Source organism: Lutra lutra, chromosome 8, assembly GCF_902655055.1.
Source record: "Lutra lutra chromosome 8, mLutLut1.2, whole genome shotgun sequence".
In the NCBI taxonomy this organism is placed as follows: domain Eukaryota; kingdom Metazoa; phylum Chordata; class Mammalia; order Carnivora; family Mustelidae; genus Lutra; species Lutra lutra.
Window position 1 is genome coordinate 123,318,705 of NC_062285.1, and position 22,913 is coordinate 123,341,617.

Below are 22,913 nucleotides of genomic sequence, written 5' to 3' on the forward strand. Positions count from 1 at the left end.
GATTTATTGAAAGCATTGTGTGGATGTGGAATGGATAGTAAATGGAAATTAATAATACAGTCTCCATACAAGCATTTTGTTAGGAAATTAGAAGCTAGTCAGGGATTGCCAACCATTATATTAGAGTCATATCAATTATGTATAATCAGTGCTGTGTTTATAAAAAACATCAGAAAGCCCTTATAGACTTTTTTTCCTCCAAATGATGCAAGTGGAAAACTATTCCAGAATCTCATTTTTATTAGTCATCAGTTGTTGGTAGAATGAAACACACGGAGGATATACTGTTAAAATGGAGTGTTTACATTAAATAACATGTTATTTGTATGTTACATTCCTCTGCATAAAAAAAAATCAATCATGATCTCGCCAGATTATTTTTTTTAAGATTTTATTTATTTATTTGACAGAGAGATCACAAGTAGGCAGAGAGGCAGGCAGAAAGAGGAGGGAAGCAGGCTCCCTGCCGAGCAGAGAGCCCGATGTGGGGGTTGATCCCAGGACCCTGAGATCATGACCCAAGCCGAAAGCAGAGGCTTAACCCACTGAGTTACCCAGGTGTCCCTCGCCAGATTATTTTTTTTAAGTCAGTACAATTTTTTTTCCTACTTCTCCAAAGTTTGATTTAAGGCCAGTCTACCTTATAATTAAAACCAGAAGAAAAATGACAAGAGGGCAGATTAGAAGCAGTGGACTTAATATTTATTAATTTCTAATAGTTTATAACTCAGTGTTTACTGTTCTGTTTTTCTCAATACTTATTGATCTGTGTGGGGCGGTTGGGAGATGTATGATCTGATTTTACCAGTGGAAATCTTGTTGAATACATCAAATCATGGTCATTTTGAGTTGTCATTCTGCTGCTTACACTAAAGAGAGAATCAGAGATATTGAAAATAATTGAAATAAAGTCAGAATTAAGAAATTAATTAATTTCAGGGAATTACATTAAGAAATTAATTAATATATTGTTTCTTATTAAGAAATACCATTGATAATGGGATTCCCCTTTGTCTAGATCCTCACCAACATTTGTTGTTTCCTTTCTAGTTAATTTTAGCCATTCTAACTGGTGTAATGTGGTATTTCGTTATGGTTTTGATTTGTAGTTCCCTGATGCCAAGTGATGTGAAGCATTTTTTCATGTCTTCTGGCCATTTGGATGTCTTCTTTGCAGAAATGTCTGTTCATGTCTTCTGCCCATTTCTTGACTGGATTATTTGTTCTTTAATTGTTGAGTTTGATAAGTTCTTTATAGATCTTGGATACTAGTTCTTTATCTGATATTTCATTTGTAAATATCTTCTCTGATTCCATAGGTTGCCTGTTAGTTTTGTTGATGGTTTCCTTTGTTGTGCAGAAGCTTTTTTATCTTGATGAAGTCCCAATAGTTCATTTTTGCTTTTGTTTCCCTTACCTTCAGAGAAGTGTCTAGCAAGAAGTTACTGTGGCTGAGGTCAAAGAGGTTGCTGACTGTGTTCTCCTCTAGGATTTTTTTTAAACATATAATGTATTATTTGTTTCAGGGGTACAGGTCTGTGATTCATCAGTCTTACACAATTCACAGAGCTCACCATAGCACAGGATTTGATGGATTCTTATCTCATATTTAGGTCTTTCATCCATTTTGAGTTTATTTTTGTGTATGGTCTAAGGAAATGGTCCAATTTCATTCTTCTGCTTGTGGCTGTGCAATTTTCCCAGCACTATTTTCATTGTTGGTGGGAATGCAGCCACTCTGGAAAACAGTATGGAGGTTCCTCAAGAAGTTAAAAATAGAGCTACCCTATGACCCAGCAATTGTACTGCTAGGTATTTATCCCAAAGATACAATTGTAGTGATCTGAAGGGGCATATGCACCCCAATGTTCATAGCAGCAATGTCCACAATAGCCAAATGGTAGAAGGAGCTGAGATGTCCATCAACAAATTAATGGATAAAGAAGATGTGGTTCATATACAATGAAATATTACTCAGCCATCAGAAAGGATGAATACCTACCATTGACATCTTTTTTTTTAATTAACATATAATGTATTATTTGCTTCAGGCATACAGGTCTGTGAATCAACAGTCTTATACAATTCATAACACTCACCATAGCACATATCCTCCCCAATGTCCATCACCCAGCCACCCCATGCCACCACCCCCCTCCCCTCCAGCAACCCTCAGTTTGTTTCCTGAGATTAAGAGTCTCTTACAGTTTGCTCCCTCCCCGGTCCCCTTAAAATAGCCTTTCTTTTAAGAGAAAACACCTTGTCATTTTATGTAATTTTATAAAACAATTATAAGACATAAAAACCTTCCTTTAATTATCTTTTCCACTTGATCTTAGCCAAAAGGCCGAGAAGCGATGATAATTATCTTTTCCTATAATGGTACTTCTTAGTGATACCACATGAAACAATACTATAGAAGTTATTATACAAAAAGACTATCTGCTAACTATCAAATTGAAATCTAGAGATACCATTGACATCTATGTGGGTGGAACTGGAGGGTATTAAGCTACGTGAAATAAGTCAATCAGAGAAAGACAATTATATGGTTTCATTCATATGTGCAATATAAGAAACAGTGCAGAGGATCATAAGGGAAGGGAGGGAAAACTGAATGGGAAGAAATCATGGAAGGAGATAAACCATGAGAGACTCTTGACTCTGGGAAATGAACTGAGGGTTGCTGAAGGGAAGGTGGATGGAGCAATGGGTTAAGTGGGTGATGAGCCTTAAGGAGGGCATGTGATGTGATGAGCACTGGGTGTTATATGCTACTGATGAAATACTGAACACTATATCTGAAACTAATTATGTACTATATGTTGGTTAAGTGAATTTAAATAAAAAATATATTGATAATGTACTAAAAGTTTTTTGGATTTAAAAAATTAAATATGAAACTTCTTGTCAATTAATTCTGAATAATTCTAACATTAAGGGAGGCATTTGTGAGACAATGTTTTGGGATTATTTTAAATAAAAAGAATACTGCATATAACATGATTGAGTTGATATTGCTATCATCATCTCAAATCCTTCCATTGATTTATAAACCTTAGGCAGAAATAATGCCTTCCATTTGGTTAGGAGTAAAATTGGATGCAGAACAAATAATTGAAAAACATCGCAAAAATATTCAAAGGAATTGGCTCATTTGGGTGAATGGGCCAGCATATGGCAAGTGTGTTTCAACACAGACAAGTTTTATATTACTTTTTATAGGAGAAAACCCCAATTCATTCTTCAACAAAGAGCTTCATAAAATTTTCTTAAACTGTCTAGGACAAAATGTTTATAGAAGTAATGCAGCACAAAAGTTGATCAACAGAAATCTAAATATTAGAAAATAAATTTTTATATCCAGAGAACTTTTTTTCTTAAGCTAAGAGAGCAGTAGAGATGATTTATTGTACACATGTTACATTTAGCCACAAATGAAAACAGAATTAGTCCTGAAAGTCATGGTTCTTGGGCAGCTGACCAAAAGGGACTATTTTGGTAAAAGCAAGGTGGGTCTCTCAAAAATGATCATTGTCATCAGATGGTGATGAATGTTCTAGATCCATTGAATCAAGCTCTAGAAAGTAGGGATGCAGTCCAACAATTTATACCAGCATCCCTAGCCTTGGATTTCTTTATTTCTGCTTCTGTGGCTTCCATGGGTGCACAAGCTAGCAGTTTACTTGGACCTCTGCCTCCTCTTTCTTCTTTTAGGCTTCAGCCTGCACATTCGCTTCTTCCTCCACTTGGCTCTCATGAAGCGGAGGTTTCCAAGAAGATGGCGCTAAGGCCAAAAGCAATATCCAAAGTATTTTAAATATCTTCATAAATTAAAGTACAATTATAGGTGTGGTATTTTTATACTGTCACATTACAAAGCTGGAGCTAAGTTTCCTAAAGTTCTGATCTCTTCATGGTCCCATTTTAGGAGTGGCCACAAAAGACACTGGCATAATATTTGGGAGACTAAGGTAAAATAGTGTACTCTGAAGGATGGTGCAGCGTAGCCATGCACTATTGAATCTCACACAGTTTGTCATTGATCTGCTGTCTCAACTTATTGGTATAAAGCAGATGCTAAGCTTCTTCCTTCAGTATCTTTTTCAATATTTCTTATTTTCAAATTCCGTGAGTGCTGGGGCCAGGTGCCTTTGTAGTTCCATGGTGAAGGATGTCAGATCCTGCTGTAAGCCACCCACATCATTGACATTAGAGAAAGTAAGGGACAGATGCAAATTCCTGTTTGTCTTCATGAGTTCTATTTGTCCTTGTGGGTTCCAGTGTGTCCTTATTCTCTCTGTCACTTCCCACTTACCCAACTGCTGGTCCTACTGACTTAGAATAACTTTGGCCTACAGCCTTAACTAAACTTATTTACCAGCTCCCCAAATCATATAAGGTAAATTTCTATTTAAAAATCCTGTTATTCTATATCACTAATAATAGTTGTACTTTTCTAATGAAACCCTAATTGATACAGATTAGTATTGGACATGATCAGGAGACTAGAGTCTTTTTTTTTTTAAGATTTTATTTATTTATTTGACAGAGATCACAAGTAGGCAGAGAGGCAGGCAGAGAGATAGAGGGGGAAGCAGGCTTCCCGCCAAGCAGAGACCCCGATGCGGGGCTCGATCCCAGGACGCTGGGATCATGACCCGAGCCGAAGGCAGATGCTTTAACCCACTGAGCCACCCAGGCACCCTAGGAGACTAGAGTCTTATGAGTGGATTCCCTACATTGGTTTATTCAGAATTGATTGTCTGATCTGATTAGATATGAGACATTAATGATCCTGTAGTCAGTGGTAAAGTGGACACTGGTAGTCCACTAAGATACAGTGATATTGAGGGTTTTGGTCAGAGAAACCACCTTTAGGTAATCATTCTATGGGAAATAATGGCTAAAACTTCTTTAAAGTTTTACATGTGCCAGATATTTTTCATGGATTTTTCTCATTTAATCCTCACGAGTTCTTGAGGTATATGCATCTAAAATGGCATCTTAAAAAATGCAGGCTTTTTTTCCCTTCTTGTAGCATCTGTGGGGAGGGAACTTTAGGAACATTGGCTTAGGTATTCTAACCTTGGGCAACCAGTAGCTACGTGTTTGACCAATTCTGCCCCTTGACCCAAAGAGTAGCTTTCACTGAATTGCATTGTAATGCCATGTCCTTGGCTTTTATCAGCAGCCATATGACATCTGGCTCTCATATGATATGTAGGAATGTTCTTGGAAACTCTGTCCTCTACTTTAGGGAATTCTAAACTCTGTTAAGCCCCACATCTACAAAAAAATCGAACTGTACTAGGGAAGTTCTGCTACCTCTAAATTATTTTTTCTGGTAGTAATAACTAAGAAATTGACTGTTTCACTTTCCACTTTAGCTCCTAGAAAATTAAGTCAAATTAAAGTTTGACATATTTGTGATTTTTTTGCATCCTGGTCCTTACTCTTTAATATTTCCATCTTGATTTTTATTGAAATTTAGCAGTATTTTCTCCAGTATGTTTTTGTTATAAGAGATATGTATGTGTCCGTATTATTGAACTTGCTATATGTCAGATACCTATGCTCTAGGTAACAGAGTGGGGAGTAAAAACATAGTCCCTGCCTTCATGGAGTTTCATTTCAAAATGATAATGCCAGGGCTCCTGAGTGGCTTAGTCAGTTAAGCATCCAGCTCTTGGTTTCACCTCAGGTAATGATCTCAGGTTCTTGAGATCAAGCCCTGTATTGGGCTCCCCACTCAGTGGGAAGTCTACTTAAGGATCTCTCTCTCCCTCTCCCTCTGCCCCTCCTCCATCTTGCACGCATGCACTCTCTCCCACTCTCTTTCTCAAATAAATAAATCTTTAAAAAAAAGAAAGTGAGGGGTGCCTGGGTGGCACAGTCAGTTAAGCGTCTGCCCTCCACTCGGGTCATAATCCCAGGGTCCTGGGATCGAGCCCTGCATCGGACTCCTGCTGCTTTCCCCTCTCCCATTCTGCCTGCTGTGTTCCCTCTCTCACTGAGTTTCTCCCTGTCAAATAAATAAATAAAATCTTAAAAAAAAAAAAAGTCATAATGCCAGAAATTAAGGAAAAATACACCATTCTCTATTTCTTTTTATAATCATTTCATATTATGAAATGCAGGCATAGGGAATATTGTGGAGCTTAGTTTTACCTTCAAAAAGTACTTTGAGAAACAAACCTACTTTGGCCTTGAGGATACAAAGAACGTATGAATTTCTCATCTTTTCATTCACTCACCACCTACTGAGTGCCTTCTACGCACCGGGAAGTTTGCTAGATGCTGGTGATTCAGCAGTGAACAAGGCAAATATGGTCACAGCCATAGCAGAGCTTACATTCTATTCCAGAAAAGAGACATGGGACAAGTACTAACAAATGTGACAACTTTTATAAAGAAGATGCCATAAACGCCCTAGGTGTGAATAACGGGAACATCTAATTAAGTCTAATTAGTCTCCAAAGGAGATAGTCAAACCGGGACCTGAGAGATGAGTGGCACCTGGGAACAGGAGGGGGAGAAAGAATGTTCCATGCAGAGAGCTGTGTGAGAGTCACTATGCTTTGCCTTTGTCTAAAGGGCAAGTGGTAATTATATTTCTGAATTAAATCTCTGTGTTACCTCCTGCCATCTCTTTCTTTACCTCCACTTCTTCCTTGGTTTATTCACTCACATCTCCTAATCATGTTTGCATTGCTTTTGAAATTTAAGCCTGTTGTGGTTGTTATTGAATGTTCTTAATTTCAAAATTACATAAAATATTATCCAAATACTTTTTCAAAAATTAAATAAAGTTGCTTTTTCACTTGTATATGGTCTCTAATTTTGTTTTCTTTTTAATGGTTCTTTTTTTTTCTTTTGCTTTAAGTAGGCTCCACGCCCAACATGGAGCTTGAACTCATGACCTTGAGATCAAGACTTGCATGCTCCACTGACAGAGCTACCAGGCATCTAACTCCTTTTTAAATGAATATTTGCCCACTTCGAAGAAGCTTTCCTCTTTCTTCATATGAAGAAAACCAAAATAAGTAAACTGTGTCTTGTACTTTTTTAAATGTCTATGTATACTTTATGGATCAATGAACAGGAATGGGTATAAACTGCATGAAACAACTTGAAAACAAGGCTAAGCTGAATATGAAAAAATGAATTATTAATTCTAACTATAATTGTCCAACATGCATATGTTTTTTAATTCTTATACTAACAAAGAAACATGTGCAACTAATTCTCTATTTATTTGCCACAATCCAAAGTCCTCCCACCTTCCATATTCATGGGCCAGCTTCTTCTTGTTACCCAGCTGAGGTCCACGCCTGCCAATTGGGGGATCAAGCTGGGCTGGATTTGCAGCCAAGAACAGAAGGGGAGTAATTGTGAGGTTTTCCTGGACTCAGTAGCTAATATTATCTGACTAATGTATGTGTCTTCTTCTACATTGCTACCTAAATGCTTTCCAAAGCACTCTTTCCATTAAAACACAAATTATGGTTTTGTATTAGAGAAAGTACCAGAATTGTGATTAGAAGACCTGGGTTTCAATCCTGGTGTGACCTCTTGTAGCTTAGAAACTTCAAGAGCCATGACTGTCTATGGAGAAATGTTTATACCTCTACAAGTGCATTAGTTTGCTGGAGTTCCCATAACAAAGTACCACGGACTAGGCAGTTTAAACAACAGAAATTTATTTCCTCACTGTTCTAGAACTAGAAGTCTGAGATCCAGGTGTCAGCAGGATTAGTTAGTTTCTTTTGAGGCCTCTTTCCTTGAATAATACAGATGGCCATCTTCTCCCTATGCTTTCACATGGTCTTCCCTCTATGTGCATGTGTTCTAATCTCCTCTTCTTACAAACACACCAGTCATATTGGGTTAGAGCTCATTCTGATAACTTCATTTTTACTTAACTACATCTTTAAGGATGCTGTCTCCAAATACACCCATATTTTCAGGGATCTAATGGTTAGCACTTCAATAATGAATTTGCGGAGCACATGATTCAGTTCATAATAGGGTTGGTTGATGTTTTGAGGATCAGACTGAATGAGACCAAAGAAGTGAAGGCATTTGTTTCTTAGTAAATGTTCAATAAATGCTACTTAAATCTACACAAGTAATTTTTGAAATACCCATTATATCTAATGTTATCTAATGTAATATAGAAACATTTGGTGTTGAAGGTAAACATTAAATAAGAAATCCGTATTTTCTATAGGGATAGGCAACTACATTCTTGTAACAAAGTAATTCAAACGCTTGAGTTCATGCCTTTGCTGCCTTTGAGGTTCAGCAGTGATCAAGGAGAAGTTACTTCCCTTCAGTATCCATGTGATCATATTGTCCAACAAGATCAAAAAAATTTTCTTTTTGGGAATAATGAGTATTTTAAACACTCAGTAACTGGAATTAAATTTATTCAAGGTTTTATTTTTAAACGAGAGTCAAACTTTTAACTTTGATTGCTTGACTCAGAAATCCAAAATGTGTATAAACATGTATGTATGTATGCATGCATGCATAGAGTAAAACTTTAAATTCAGAAAAATCCTCTGGTAGTATTAATAATTCCATCAATACATCAATAAGTACTAAATTAATATATAAAATAGGTGAACCTCTTAGTACTTTTGCAGGGAACTACTGTAGGCAGCTAAGAGAAGAGATAAGGACCTCCCTAATACCCCAGTCATTGGATTACTTTTCTTAAAAAAACATCCACCCTCTTTCTTGATGACTTTCAGTAGCTATGAAGCATCACATTTACTAATAGAAAAATACAGATATCACTTGATTCAAATAAATTTGATCTAAGATTTTTAATGAAAGAGGATAAAGAATTAAATCACTTACAGAATCTGCAATCTGAAACAAGCATTTTGCTTGTTTCTTGATTGGCATATGTTGTTCTAGGTGAAGAAAACTACATGCAAAGTAGATCATTACAGCCCAGCATGATAAGAAAGACATTGCAAACATTAGAGATTAGAAAAATGGGTGGGGGTATTGGGATTATTTTCTAGTATCTGTAATTACGGAGGCAGAAGAAAGAAAATTCCAATGAATCTTGGGATTGAGGAAAGAAAATACTGAGACATTCAGATTGCTGGAGTAGGTAGGGACTTGGTGAACTACTTTTCTTAAAATACTATAAATAGACTAGCACACTAAAAACATCTTCAGGTAAAACATTTAAAACTCATCCTATTGGATAACTTTCTCCTCTAAATATACATCACTTCATTTATATTTGTAAGAATGTAGCAAGATAAAACTTAAAAAAAAATCCCCCTCTCCCATTCCCCTTCCCTTTGTCCTCACCATCAGTAACCTCATTCCCCAACAAAAACAAAAACAAAAAACAAAACAAGAGAAAACAAAAAATTCATGTATCCCATTGTTCAGAGGAAGCACCTGGTAAATAACTTGTAAGTTTGTTTCTAGTTTTTGCCTTCCAAAATACTAGGCCCTTAGGAGACAGATGAGGCATTTCAAACACGGAGAGATGGGAAATCGAGGATGACCGCTTTCCTCACTTCAATTCCTCCTTGGTACAGAAAAATATTCCTGGGTTAGGGAGATAGAAAAATTGCAGGAAGGGAAATATAAGAAAATGGAGACCATCTACCCCCATATAGCTTAACTATTAGTACTGAGAACTGAGGTCATCTGTGTCAACATGACTTAAATTTTTACTCCCAGAAATTCTTTCTCAGGAGGATAATTCTATGAACCAATAAATAATGTCAGTGTTTCCTTCAGTGACTTCATTATAATAAATTTAGCTGAACAAATATTTTGCTCATCTGAGTAAAGAGCCCCTTCCTAAAACTGTAGAGGAAAAAAAAATGTGCTTTCATGGAGAACTATGCAGCATTTAGAGCATACCCTTCTAGGTTATATGATTCTGATTATAGGGAGATTCTGTGTCTTTCATTGCCTTTGAGCTATTTCACAACTCTATAAATTGCAGATAACTGACAGCAATGCAAAATAATTCTTCTCTGTATACCCATAAATAGATTGTCCAACAAATATCTAGTAGAGATATTATTGTATGGATAAAAATCTTGCATCTTCCCTAATTCTTTAAGCTTGCATTATATTTTGATCTAAGAGGCGAATGACTTTTTTCAAGACAGTACTCATAAATAAATGGCATTTTGAAGATAATATTTAAAACTGCAAATTAATCTGTTAGAAATATATAACAGATATGTATAACAGATTAATTTGCATATATATATATATATATATAAGATTTTATTTATTTGACAGAGAGAGACACAGCAAGAGAGGGAACACTGCCCGGGGAGCAGGAAAGGGAGAACCAGGTCCCCCTGACAAGCAGGGAGCCGGATGCGGGGCTTGAACACAGAACCCTGGGATCATGACCTGAGCCAAGGGCAGATGTCCAAGGACTGAGACACTCAGGTGCCCCTTAATCTCTGTTATATTTATCTAAAAAGGAGAAAGGGCTTTTTAAATATACAGCCTTGGAAATTTTTATTTTAAATCTTAAATGATTGTTACATTTCTTCTTAAATGACTGTTACTATGATAAAATATTTTTCCAGAAAACCATTTGTGAAATGCATTATCGATGGTTGGCAATGTGTTCATTTCTTTGTTAACAGAAATGCCATCCTTTTAGATTGTTCCTAAAGTCATATGATTAGAAGTTTTGGTTCAGAATCAGAAGTAAATAAAAAATATATTATTCTTCTAATGACAGATGATGATAGAGGTGGCAAATTTGATGGAAAATAAACAGCTAAATATGGATTTATTCATTTATAAATTTTTATTCTCTGTATATTATATTTGTTTTGGCAAATAATGTGCTATGTTTTTCACAGTAACTTGAGCAACACTTAACTCAAAAATATGGCTATAATTTTAAGGTATAGACACTGTGATCTCAAAATTAGCTGGGCAAACATATTTTTGATTACTTACACATTCTTGAATTTGTTACAAATGTATGAGATAAAAAGGCAATTAAACTTCAAATAAAAGTAGTTTTACTGGAAACTTTATTATTTATTTTTTATTTTTTATTATGTTTACTATTCCTTTAAATTAATAATCCCACAATTCCTAGTCTATTACTCAAAACATGATAGCTCTCAAATTTACAATATGATTGTATAGTTTTAAATATTGTAACTGTATTGAACAAAGACAATTATGTTTTATAAAAAATGAATTATTAGGCATTTTTTTAAAGTAGGGCTCAAACCCATGACCCTGAGATCAAGACCTGAGCTGAGATCAAGAGTCAGAGACTCAACCAATTGAGCCCCTTAGGCATTTTAAACTGAAGCATATTAGCAACTCAGCAACAATTTATTTGCTAAATAGCAATCCTTTCTTTTCTTTTTTTTAAAAGAAACCACCTTGAGATTTAATGCATATACCCTTTGAATCATTATTGAAATATATTTATAGAACATAAAATTCACCCATTATAAGTGTAAGGCTGTACGAGTTTTGGTAAATATATCAAAATGTGCAACCACCACTGGAATCAAGTTTTTAGAACAGTTTAATCACCCCCCAAATTCTCCTATGTCCCTTTGCAGTCAAACTCCATCATCCCAAGCCACAAGGCAAACACTGACCATCTTTGTGCTGTTATATTTCTGCATTTTCCAGAATTTTGTATTCGTATTTCATATGTCTTTTATGTCTGGTTTCTTTTACTTGCCCTTACGTTTCTGAGATTCTTCCACATTGTTCTATATACCAATAGTTATACTCTTTCCTTAGGTAAGTTATATTCTATCAAATACATATGCCTTATGTTCTTATACATTAACCAGTTGATGAATAGTTGAGTTGTCTCTATTGTTTAGTTATTATGAATAATGCTGCTATGAACATTCGTGTACAAATCTTTGTGTGGACATATATTTTCATTTCTCTTAGGTAAATACCTAAGAATGGAATTACTGGGTCATATAGTAGGTGTATGTTTCAATTGTTAAGATACTGACAAACTTTTCCAGTGACTGCACCATTCTGCATTTCCACCAGCAATGTAGAAGAGTTCCAGTTGTATACATCCTTCCCAATACTTGACATTTCATTCTTTTTTTTTTTAAGATTTTATTTTTTAAGTAATCTCGACATCCAACATAGGGCTCAAACTCACAACCCTGAGATCAAGAGTCACATGCCCCACCAACTGAAACAGCTGGGTGCCTCTGCCTTTCAGTCTTTTCTTTCTTTCTTTCTCTTTCTTTCTTTCTTTCTCTCTTTCTTTCTTTCTTTCTTTCTTTCTTTCTTTCTTTCTTTCTTTCTTTCTTTCTTTTTTAAAGTAGGCTCCATGTCCAGCGTGGAGCCCCTTTCGGGACTTGAATTCACAACCCTGAGCTCAAGACCTGAGCTGAGATCAAGAGTTGGACACAAGCTACTGAGCCACCCAAGCACCCCTCAGTCTTTTTAATTTAAGGTATTCTAATGGCTATGTAGTAGTATCTCACTGTGGTTTTAATTTGCATTTCCCTATTTACCAATGAAGTTGAGCAGCTTTTTGTTACATACCTGTACAGATATTTTTCCTATTTCTTAAAATTGAGCTGTTTATCTTATTATTCAGTTGTAAAAGTTCTTAATTACATCTGTAGACAAGCAAAAGATTTCAATTTTTTTAAAGCCTAGTTATCAGCTTTTTTCGTTTATGGTTCATGTTTTTTGTGTCTTATCCAAGGTCACAAAGATTTTCCTCCTATGCTTTATTCTGCAGGATGGATGAGCTATTCCAAAAACATCTCTTGAAAAACTATTATTTTCCTGTTGGATTTCTTTGACACTTTTACGGAAAATCAATTGACCACATAAGTGTAGGTTCATTTCTGGATTCTCAGCTCTGTTCCATTGATCTATATGTCTATCCTTATGAATCCTTTCATTTTTAATCCTGCAGAACAGGATAATATTTAGAGAAAAATAATCATGTTCAATACCTTTCACTGAAGCATACAACTTATCAAAATTTGAATACCATAATAGCCAAACAAGTATGATTAATCTTTCTAAAAGACGTATTCCTGGGGCATCTGGGTGGCTCGGTCAGTTAAGTGTCTGTCTTTGGCTCACGTCATGATCTTGCAGTCATGGGATGGAGGCCAACATCAGGGTCCCTGCTCAGCAGAGAGTCTGCTTCTCCCTCTGCCCCTCCCGCTGCTTGTGCATACCCTCTCTATTTCTCTCAAATAAATAAACAAAAATCTTTAAAAAAAAGAATAATAATTTTCAGGGGTGCCTGGGTGGTTCATTAGGCCTCTGACTCTTATCTCGGCTCAGGTCATGAGGTCAAGCCCTGCATTGGGCTCCATACTGGGCATGAAGCCTACTTAAAAAAAAAAAGAAGAAGAAGAAGAACTTTCAAGTTTTCAAATTTAAGAGGGTTGAATAAACATGACTATGAGACAATTAAAGCGCAGTAAGAATATACATTGTTCCTTTAAACTGGTTCAAGTCTTTAACCACAGATGAATTATATCTATTGGTATAAAACAATGTAATGTAGGTAATGTAATGATAGAATCATTGTCAGTAATTTTGAGAAATGGAGAAGAACACAGGAGTTGCCAGAACACTGAAGATGAACAGATGTTTCCACTTTCAAAACATAAAAAATACATTCCAGAAACTAAATGCTGATAAGCATGATACTGAAAGCTGGAAAAATTATAGAACAGATGAAGCATATAGTTTACCCACATCTTTTCAAGTGATCATTAGAAAATAAAATGGGTTTTATACCAAACTAAATTATTTAAATTGCACACCTGAAAATGGCTCAACAGATCCTGAATTATTGTAAATGAATAGTAAATATCTTTTTTAAAAATAAAGCAATACTAAAGTTTTCTCTGGTAAAATCACATAATGGAAAGAAAGGAAAGAAATGAAGGGGAAAAAAACAGAACCAAAAAATTATTTTAAAAAATATGTACAATTCGGGGCACCTGGGTGGCTCAGTGGGTTAAAGCCTCTGCCTTCAGCTCAGGTCATGATCTCAGGGTCTGGGATCGAGCCCCACATCGGGCTCTCTGCTCAGCAGGGAGCCTGCTTCCTCCTTCTCTCTGCCTGCCTCTCTGCCTACTTGTGATCTCTGTCAAATAAATAAATAAAATCTTAAAAAAAAAAAAAAAGGTACAGGGGTGCCTGGGTGGCTCAGTGGGTTAAGCCTCTGCCTTCAGCTCAGGTCATGATCTCAGGGTCTGGGATCGAGCCCCACATCGGGCTCTCTGCTCAGCAGGGAGCCTGCTTCCTCCTCTCTCTGTCTGCCTCTCTGCCTACTTGCGATCTCTCTGTCAAATAAATACATAAAAACAAAAATCTTAAAAAAAAAAAGGTACAATTCTGCACTTAAAAAACAGAAAATCTTGGGGTACCTGGGTGGTTGGAGATCTAACTTTTGGTTTTAGCTGGGATTGTGGTCTCAGGGTCCTGGGATAAAGCCCCAAGTTGGGCTGTGTGCTCAGCACTAAGTCAGCTTGTCCCTCTCCTTCTGCTCCTAATCCTTCTCCAAATAAATAAATAAAGTCTTCAAAAAGAAAACAAACAAAAAAAACAAAAACAGGAAATCTCGATGACATGGAACTACTTCAAATTATTAGAAGTAATGCTCTCTGCACTGCACAGGGTCGGCACTAAGTAAAACACTAAGTATAAACTGAGACATAGCCAGGTGGAAGTTGAATTTATGAGTTTGAAGTCCAGGGGAAAGACAGGGCTAGAAGAGTCATACATATGTGGCATTTAAATCCATGAGACCAGAAGAGATCACCTAGAAAGTGAATATGGACAGAGAAGACTAAGGACTGAGTCTTGGGACACTTAGGAAAATCAGGAAGACTCATTAAATAAGATTGAGGACCAGCAGCCAGTGAAGTGAAGATGAAGACACAGGAGGGTGTATCCTGAAAGCTAAATAAAGCAAGTGTTTGAAAAGGAAGAGGAGCTTCTGGGTGGCTCAGTTGGTTGAGCATCTGACTCTGGGGTTCAGCTCAGGTCATAATCTCAGGGTCGTGAGGTGGAGCTCCGAACTGGGTGTGGAGCCTGGAGTCTGCTGGGAATTCGCTCTCTTGCTCTTCTTCTTCATTCTCCCTCCCTCTTCCTATCTAATAAATAAATAAATAAAATAAAGGAAGAAGTGATAGACTGTGTCAAATGCTTCTGAGAGACCAGATAAGGACTGAGACTTGAAGCAAAGTAGAGATAGTATGAGAATAGCTTCAGTGGAATGGAAGGGACAAAGCCTAATTGGAGTTTGTTCAAGATAAAATGGGAAAGGATGAAAAAGGGGCAGATAATACTTTGAATAGTCTTTCCACAGAGAGGAGCAGAAAAAATTAACAGAGGCCAACGGAATGTATGGCCAAGGGAAGTCTTTTGTTGTTTTAGGTTAAGAAATTCACATGTTTGTATAGTGATAATAATATAGAAAAAAAGTGATGATGTAAGAGGAAAAAGAAACATTTCAGAAGAAAAAGTCTCGAATGGTTTAGAAGCAATAGTATTCAGCGTGAAAATTGAGAATTTGGCCAAAGTTGGCAGCCAGTATGATTCACTCACGCAAGGTAGTACATATAGGCACAGACATCATTAGACTGATAGATTTAGGGACTTTCAGGTTCAGAGGGTGTTCAGGTTTTCCAGGAAGCAGACACTGAGACAGAATGAGGAGCCTAAAGTGATTATGGGGGGGGGGGGGGGGTGACTCCCATAAAAGGAAAAGACAAGCATCAGGGGAGCCATCAGATACGTTGTAGACTTCTGTGATGCCGTCCTGACAATCTGGGCCAGTCCAGCTCTAGAGTTAAGATCGCTCATGAGAGGAGTCCCACCTTGCATGGAAATGGATAGATCCTTGCCTACTACCTTGCTGTGTCATTCACTGGGGGTCACTCAAAAAGCCCATGGCCTCAGGTTGAAAGCTGAAGTGGACACTAAAATCATTAACAGCTGGAAGCTATCAGCCAAGCACATACCTGGCAACTGAGCAACACATCCTTTCTTGAAGGGGAATCTGAGTGGGTATATGAAACAAAATGTACAAATTCTCTTTTGATTACTTTGATCACTTTGATCTTCACAGTGAAATAATAAGCAAAGACACGGGTTTCAGCAGAAAGAGAGAAGAAGGAGTTTTGCAGTTCTGTGGAAAGAGGAGAGGAAGCATGAAATAGTTGAAGAGCAGAACTGTGAGTATGGAGGTATTACTAGGCAGCCCTGATATTCTAGTGTTCGGTGGATATAAATTTAAAGCAGATCAGTTGTCTGCCTGCTTCAGTCTGTTAAGCATCTGCCTTCGGTTCAAGTCATGAGCCTAGGGTCCAGGGATCCAACCCTGTATGAGGCTCCTTGCTCAGTGGGGGAGTCTACTCCTCCCTTTGGCCTCTTCCCCCTTGTGCTCTCTCTCTCAAAAATAAATAAATAAAAATTTTAAAAAATAATCTATTTAAATTTAAAGATGAGCAGAATTATCAGGAAAAGAAGCAAGAATTGTTAACATAATTGAAGAAAACTTAGTACTAGATTTGAATCTGCCAAGTTAAAAAGCCAAATGCTAAGAAAAATAGAAACCAATGATTATACATGATGTAGAGGCTTTTCTTTTTAATTTTAAATATTTTGGGGGCACCTGGTCGGCTCAGTGGGTTAAGCCTCTGCCTTCGGCTCAGGTCATGGTCTCAGAGCCCTGGGATAGAGTCCCGCATCGGGCTCTCTGCTCATCAGGGACCCTGCTTCCCTCTCTCTCTCTGCCTACTTGTGATCTCTCTCTTTCTCTCTCTGTCGAACAAATAAATAAAATCTTAAAAAAAAAAAAAGGAAACAAGTATCATGCTGACCTCATACTTCCCTGAAGGGGCAATAAAACAACATATAAAGTTAAACATTGTTTACCAGGAGAAATAAACAACTCAATGTGATCAGTATAAACAATAAAGCAGATATATTATTTCACATAAGAATTTTTGAGTTGGCTCTGAGGTTAATTTAGTGGCTCAAGGATGTGGGTTCCTTCGACATCATTCTGCTTTGCCAAGCTTAGGGTATCATTCTTGTCCTCAGTTACTCATCTTTTTGTTCATAAGATGGTCCTACAGTACCAGGTATTACAAGTAGACATATGAAGCAGAAAAAGAAAGATCTCACTGGCTGGAGTCACTTCAAATGCCCATTCCTAAACCAAACATTTTTTTTTTAAGATTTTATTTATTTATTTGACAGACAGAGATCACAAGTAGGCAGAGAGGCAGGCAGAGAGAGAGGAGGAAGCAGGCTCCCTGCTGAGCAGAGAGCCTGATGCAGGGCTTGATCCCAGGACCCCCAGATTACGACCGACCAGAGCTGAAGGCAGAGGTTTTAACCCACTGAGCCACCCGGGCGCCCATAAACCAATCATTTTTAAGGGGAATGCAATTGGCTTAGTAACGTGTATGGCTGGGTGGAGAAGGGTAGATTACCCAACAAAAGCAGAGTTCTCGTAATAAGAAAGAAGGGGAAATGGCTGTTGGGTAGGTAACCAACAGTGCCTCCTTCATGAGGAGAAAAAAATATTATAACTTGAAATTAAAAACCCACTCAGCTATGCTTTTTTTATGAAGGCAAATTCTTGGACATAAAAATTCTTAGAAAAAATATACAACCCATATTCCCTTGCTGAAAAATTTTTTGAAAATATTACATTTGACTGAAAGAAGAATAAAACAACTCAGAAAGGGCTGAGCATGTTATGTTACCATGTTTAAAGTCATGGTATGAAAGAGTTAGTGATAATTAATCCAGTAAAATGAAATTTAAGTCTAATTATTTGTTTTTAATAAGTATCTCTGCAAATTATACTGAAAATCAAACAGGTAAATGATATTGAAAACAGAAGTGTTTAGATAAGTGACGAATTGGAAAAAGAACATTGCAGACAGAAGGAACAATAATGTGAGCATTTCCTAAGGCTAGAGTGGAGATAAGCACAAGATAGGTTAGGCAGGAGTCAAATCGTGCTAAGCCTTGGAGCCATGTTAAGGATTTGCAGTTTTAAGTATACCGAAAATCAATGATGTATTTTAGGTAGAGGAGTGACATATCTGCATTAATATCATTCTAGTTGCTCTTTATTGTTTTATTTCTTTAAGGGAGCCCAGTGAAAAGCTTAAACTCATGGCCTTGAGATTAAGACCTGAGCTGAGATCAAGAGTTGGACACTTTGGGTGCCTGGGTGGCTCAGTTGGTTAAGCATCTGTCTTTGGCTCAGGTCATAATCCCAGGGTCCTGGAATGGAGTCCCACATCGGGCTCCTTGCTCAGCGGGGAGCCTGCTTCTCCTTCTGCCTACAGCTCCCCCTGCTTGTACTCTCTCTGTCAAATAAATAAATCTTTATACTACTTATTTTGTGGCACTCTGTTATAGCAGCCCTATGAAACTAATACACCAGGTTGAATTACATTTGGTCACACGGTAAAAATTATTAAGTGGTAAAATGATGAAAATCATTCCCGCGCATACACTCTGAATTCTTTTGCCTTTCTCTTATTTTATTGTACTTGGTTAAAAAAAAAATAAACCCTGATTAAATCTAATTTTTAGCTCTATGACTATACCTGTATGGTAAAACCTGGCTTGTGTAAAATACACAGTCATTGGTCTCACTTAAGATACATGATTATTTATTGCAATCGGATGCTAATACTGTTTGGAAATCATATTGTATTTCTCCACTTCATTCATTCTTCTTCACGCCTATAAAACTCTTTCATATCTTCTCTCTCCTAAAGCCTCCAACAGCACCTGCCTAATCCTCACTCTTGGCTAAGGACATCACCACCTATTTCAATAAGAAAATACAACCTACATAAGAAAATTTCAAACTCCCATGACATCACCTCACTCACCTGCATTTGTCCCCATGTTCTTTGCACTCTATCTGTGCCACTGGCTAAAACCAGTCATTGCACTTCTGTACCATATGCCATCCCCTCTTGCCTATTCAAAGACATCTCTCCAAAAACTTTTTTTTTGCCTCCATCGTAAAACTTCCCCTCACAAGTGGAGATGCAATGTGGGGGGCTTGGGGGGTAGGAAAAGAATAAATGAAACAAGATGGGATGGGGAGGGAAACAAACCATAAGAGACTCTTAATCTCACAAAACAAACTGAGGGTTGCGGCGTGGGGGGGGGTAGGGGAGTAGGGAAAGGGTGGTGGGGTTATGGACATTAAGGAGGGTATGTGCTATGGTGAGTGGTGAGTGCTGTGAAGTGTGTAAACCTGGCCATTCACAGACTTGTACCCCTGGGGCTAATAATACATATGTTTATTAAAAATTTTTTAAAAAATAAAAATAAATTTCCCCTATCATATCCTTCCTATTAGCTACTATTTCTCCCTTCCTTAAACACACACACACACACACACACACACAGCCCTTTTCTATCCCTCTTCCCTTTCAGTTAGAGCCATCTCTTTCTCTTTTCCTTCATGAAATGGCATTTGTTTGGTCATAACAATTCCAGTTTATACTCAATTATTACTTCATCAAATCTTGCCTTATTAATGGTGCTCTTTTCAAATGTCTTCCAGTTTGGATTGTGAATTATATGATCAGCCTATGTTTTAATGTAAAATTCCTCCAAAGAGTTATGTATGTTCATTCTCTCCGTTTTCTCGCCTGTGTCCCACCGCAGATAGGTCTTGCCTCCTCCAATCTAGTGGAACTGCTGTTTTGAAAGCCACCAACCATGTCTGTGCTGTTAAATCTAATGGTCAATTTTCACTCCTCATCTTTTTGACCTTCGAGCAGCATTTAACACAGCCAATCATTCCCCACTTCAACAATTTTTTCACTTGGCTTTCAGGGCACCACATGCTCGTGATTTTCCTACTGTCACTGCTTCTGGGTCTCCTGTCATGATTTTTCCTCACCTCTCTAACCTCTGAACACTGGAGTGGCAAAGAGCTTAGTCTTTAAACCTCCTCTGCTTTTATCTATACTCTTTCCCTCCTTGCTATTCTCCCAAGCTACTTAGGGAAGGAGTAAAATCCATCATACTTTCCCCACAATACCCCCCCATCCCTGCCAAAGAGATGTGCTCAAGGAAAAGTAGATGATTCTTAACTTTGCCTAAGGAAGAGGGTTATTTGCAGGGATTTTGTTTTGCTGAATGTGGGTGTGTGATCACAAACCAATGCTTCAAGTCCAGAGAGGTCTAACACTCCACTAGGCAATTCAGTAAATTGCTCAGATCAGAAACCACAGACCAACCCTAGATTCATATTTCACGAACCACATCCAATCCAATAGTAAATTCCCAATGGCAGCACCTTCAAATTATATTCAGGTTCCAACCACTTCTCACTGTTTCTGCTCTTTCAACAGTTCTGTCATATTCCTTTCAGTTGTTGATGTCACACAACATTACATCTTCATACATTATATCTCCAAAAATATAAGCTAATAATTTTTTAAAGCATTAGTCTCTTATATAGAAAACAAAATACGGAGATTCAAACCAAAATCCCAGTAAAAGTAAAATCCAAAATCCCAGTAAAAGAAATCCAAAGCTGGGGGCATCACAATGCTAGACCTTAAGCTATATTACAAAGCTATAATTATCACAGGCACAAAAACAGACAGATCAGTGGAACAGAATACAGAACCCAGAAATGGACCCCAACTCCATGGTCAACAGATCTTTGATAAAGAAGGAAAGAATGTCCAATGCAAAAGGACAGTCTCTTCAATAAATGCTGCTAGGAAAACAGGACAGCCACATGTAGAAAAATGAAACTGGACTATTTTCTTACACCGTACCCAAAACTAGACTCAAAATGGATGAAAGACCTAAATGTGAGACAGGAATCCATCAAAATCTTAGAAGAGAACACAGGTAGCAAACTCTTCAGCCTTAGCCACAACAAATTCTTGCCAGATACATCTCCAAGGGCAAGGGAAATAAAAGCAAAAATGAACTATTGGGACATCAAGATAAAAAGCTTCTGCACAGCAAAGGAACAGTCAACAAAACTAAAAGGCAACCTATGGAATGGGAGAAGATATTTGCAAATGACATATCAGATAAAGATTTATAAAGAATTTATCAAACTCAACACCCAGAGAACAAATATTCCGTCAACAAATGGGCAGAAGACATGAATAGACAGTTCTGCAAAAAAGACATCCAAGTGGCCAAAAGACACATGATAAAATGCTCCACATCACTTGGCATCAGGGAATACAAATCAAAACCACAATGAAATATCAACTCACACCAGTCAGAATGGCTAAATTAACAAGTCAGGAAACAACAGATGTTGGCTAGGAACACTCTTACATGTTCTTGGAAGTGATCAAGTTAAACCAAAGGTGGTTTAGGCAGGAATGCAATGTATTCTGACATAAGATAAAAGGGTGCATCTGCTGAGGAATTTCTGGAAAGTTTTATTTAAAGGGAAAAGAGGAAAAACACCCTTCTCCACCTAACCCCCCCCTCTCCCCACGTCTGTGGATGTGGCTTTGTAGAGGTTTTCTTGGAGATGGCAGTGACACCTTGCAACCATGAGAAGTATGAGGCTAAAATCCCCTGCACTGAGGATGGCAGAAACAATATAATCCTTCATAAAATCACTGAGCATCCAGAACCACCCTATCTCCAGTATTGTTTTGTAATACTAAAAAATAAACTACTTTTATTTTAAAACTTTCAGGGTATCACTACTTTTAGGTGGGTTTTCTTTTAAGTTGTAGACGGAAGAATCCAAACTTATTTAAATGACAAAAGTTTAAGAGGGACTCTGGCAAATTGGGGTACATCCAGATGACAAATAATGCAGTCTTTGGAAACTGTCTTTCAATGAGTAAGAGATTAGGGATGCTAAGCCTAGAAAAGAGACTTGGCAAGAGATATACAGCTTTTGCAATGTGAGTGAAAACTGTAGGACCAACATGTAGTAAAAGGGAGCTATTCTAATTCACGAATAGGGAAAAAAAAAAAAAGACCAATTAGAACTACTTAAAACAGAAAGGTTTATGGGGTAGAATGTTTTCTCATTAGGAATTTCAGCTGTAATTTGGTGACTCCCCATTGGAAACTCTGGACTGATATTGAGTGGAAAGCCAATGAGAGGACTCCTAAGTTTCCTTCCAACTCTTCCACAATTTTATCCTTTGACTTAATATTGCCATATTGATTGTACAAGCAGAAGGAAAAATGAATGTAGAATCATCAGTGTATATTTTTATATTATTTGTTATTCAATTTCTAAAATTCATCACACTATAATGGTCTCTGGGCATATTAATGAAGCTACACAAAAAGTGGACCAATACAAAATCAAAGTTAAAGCCTACTCAGCAAAGCGTACTTTTACAAGAAATTAAATTCTGAAGACCAAAAGGTGGGGAGGGGACATATTAAAGGTACATGTAAAAACTGCAAAGTATTAACTATGCCCTACTAAAATTATGGAAAAGGCTTCCATACATGTTCACAGTAATTCTCAAATATCTGTACTAATGCAGCAAAAACTCACCACTTTTAGTAAAGATATACTTGGCCTTGGCATGTTTTTATATTGATACTATAATATGGGAATGCCTTAAATTCTGGAAATTTATAGAAACAGGATATAAAAAAGTTGATTAACTTATTCCATATCCCTCTCTAGACTTTTAGCCTTTGTTAACTCTAATGTTTTATGTGGAAAATCTCTTGTTCAACTGCAAGGGATGAAGTAAAAATAACTTCAGTGTGAAGAAAACAGCAAATGATTATCATAGCTGTGCTAATAATGCTAATAAGTATTATGAAGCAAATATACTGAATTTGGACAGAATGCTAAGATGCCACATTATTGCTATACCAATAAAATGTCTACAATGGCA

General features: G+C 37.1%; 1 long non-coding RNA gene across 1 annotated transcript; it reads left to right on the plus strand.

Annotated features, from left to right (window-relative positions):
* Positions 1-2,602: 2,602 nt before the first annotated feature.
* LOC125107748 (uncharacterized) lies at positions 2,603-6,942 on the plus strand. Its single transcript, XR_007129647.1, has 3 exons — positions 2,603-3,811; positions 3,932-3,974; positions 6,890-6,942. It is a non-coding gene; the product is annotated as an uncharacterized LOC125107748 (long non-coding RNA).
* Positions 6,943-22,913: the final 15,971 nt, after the last annotated feature.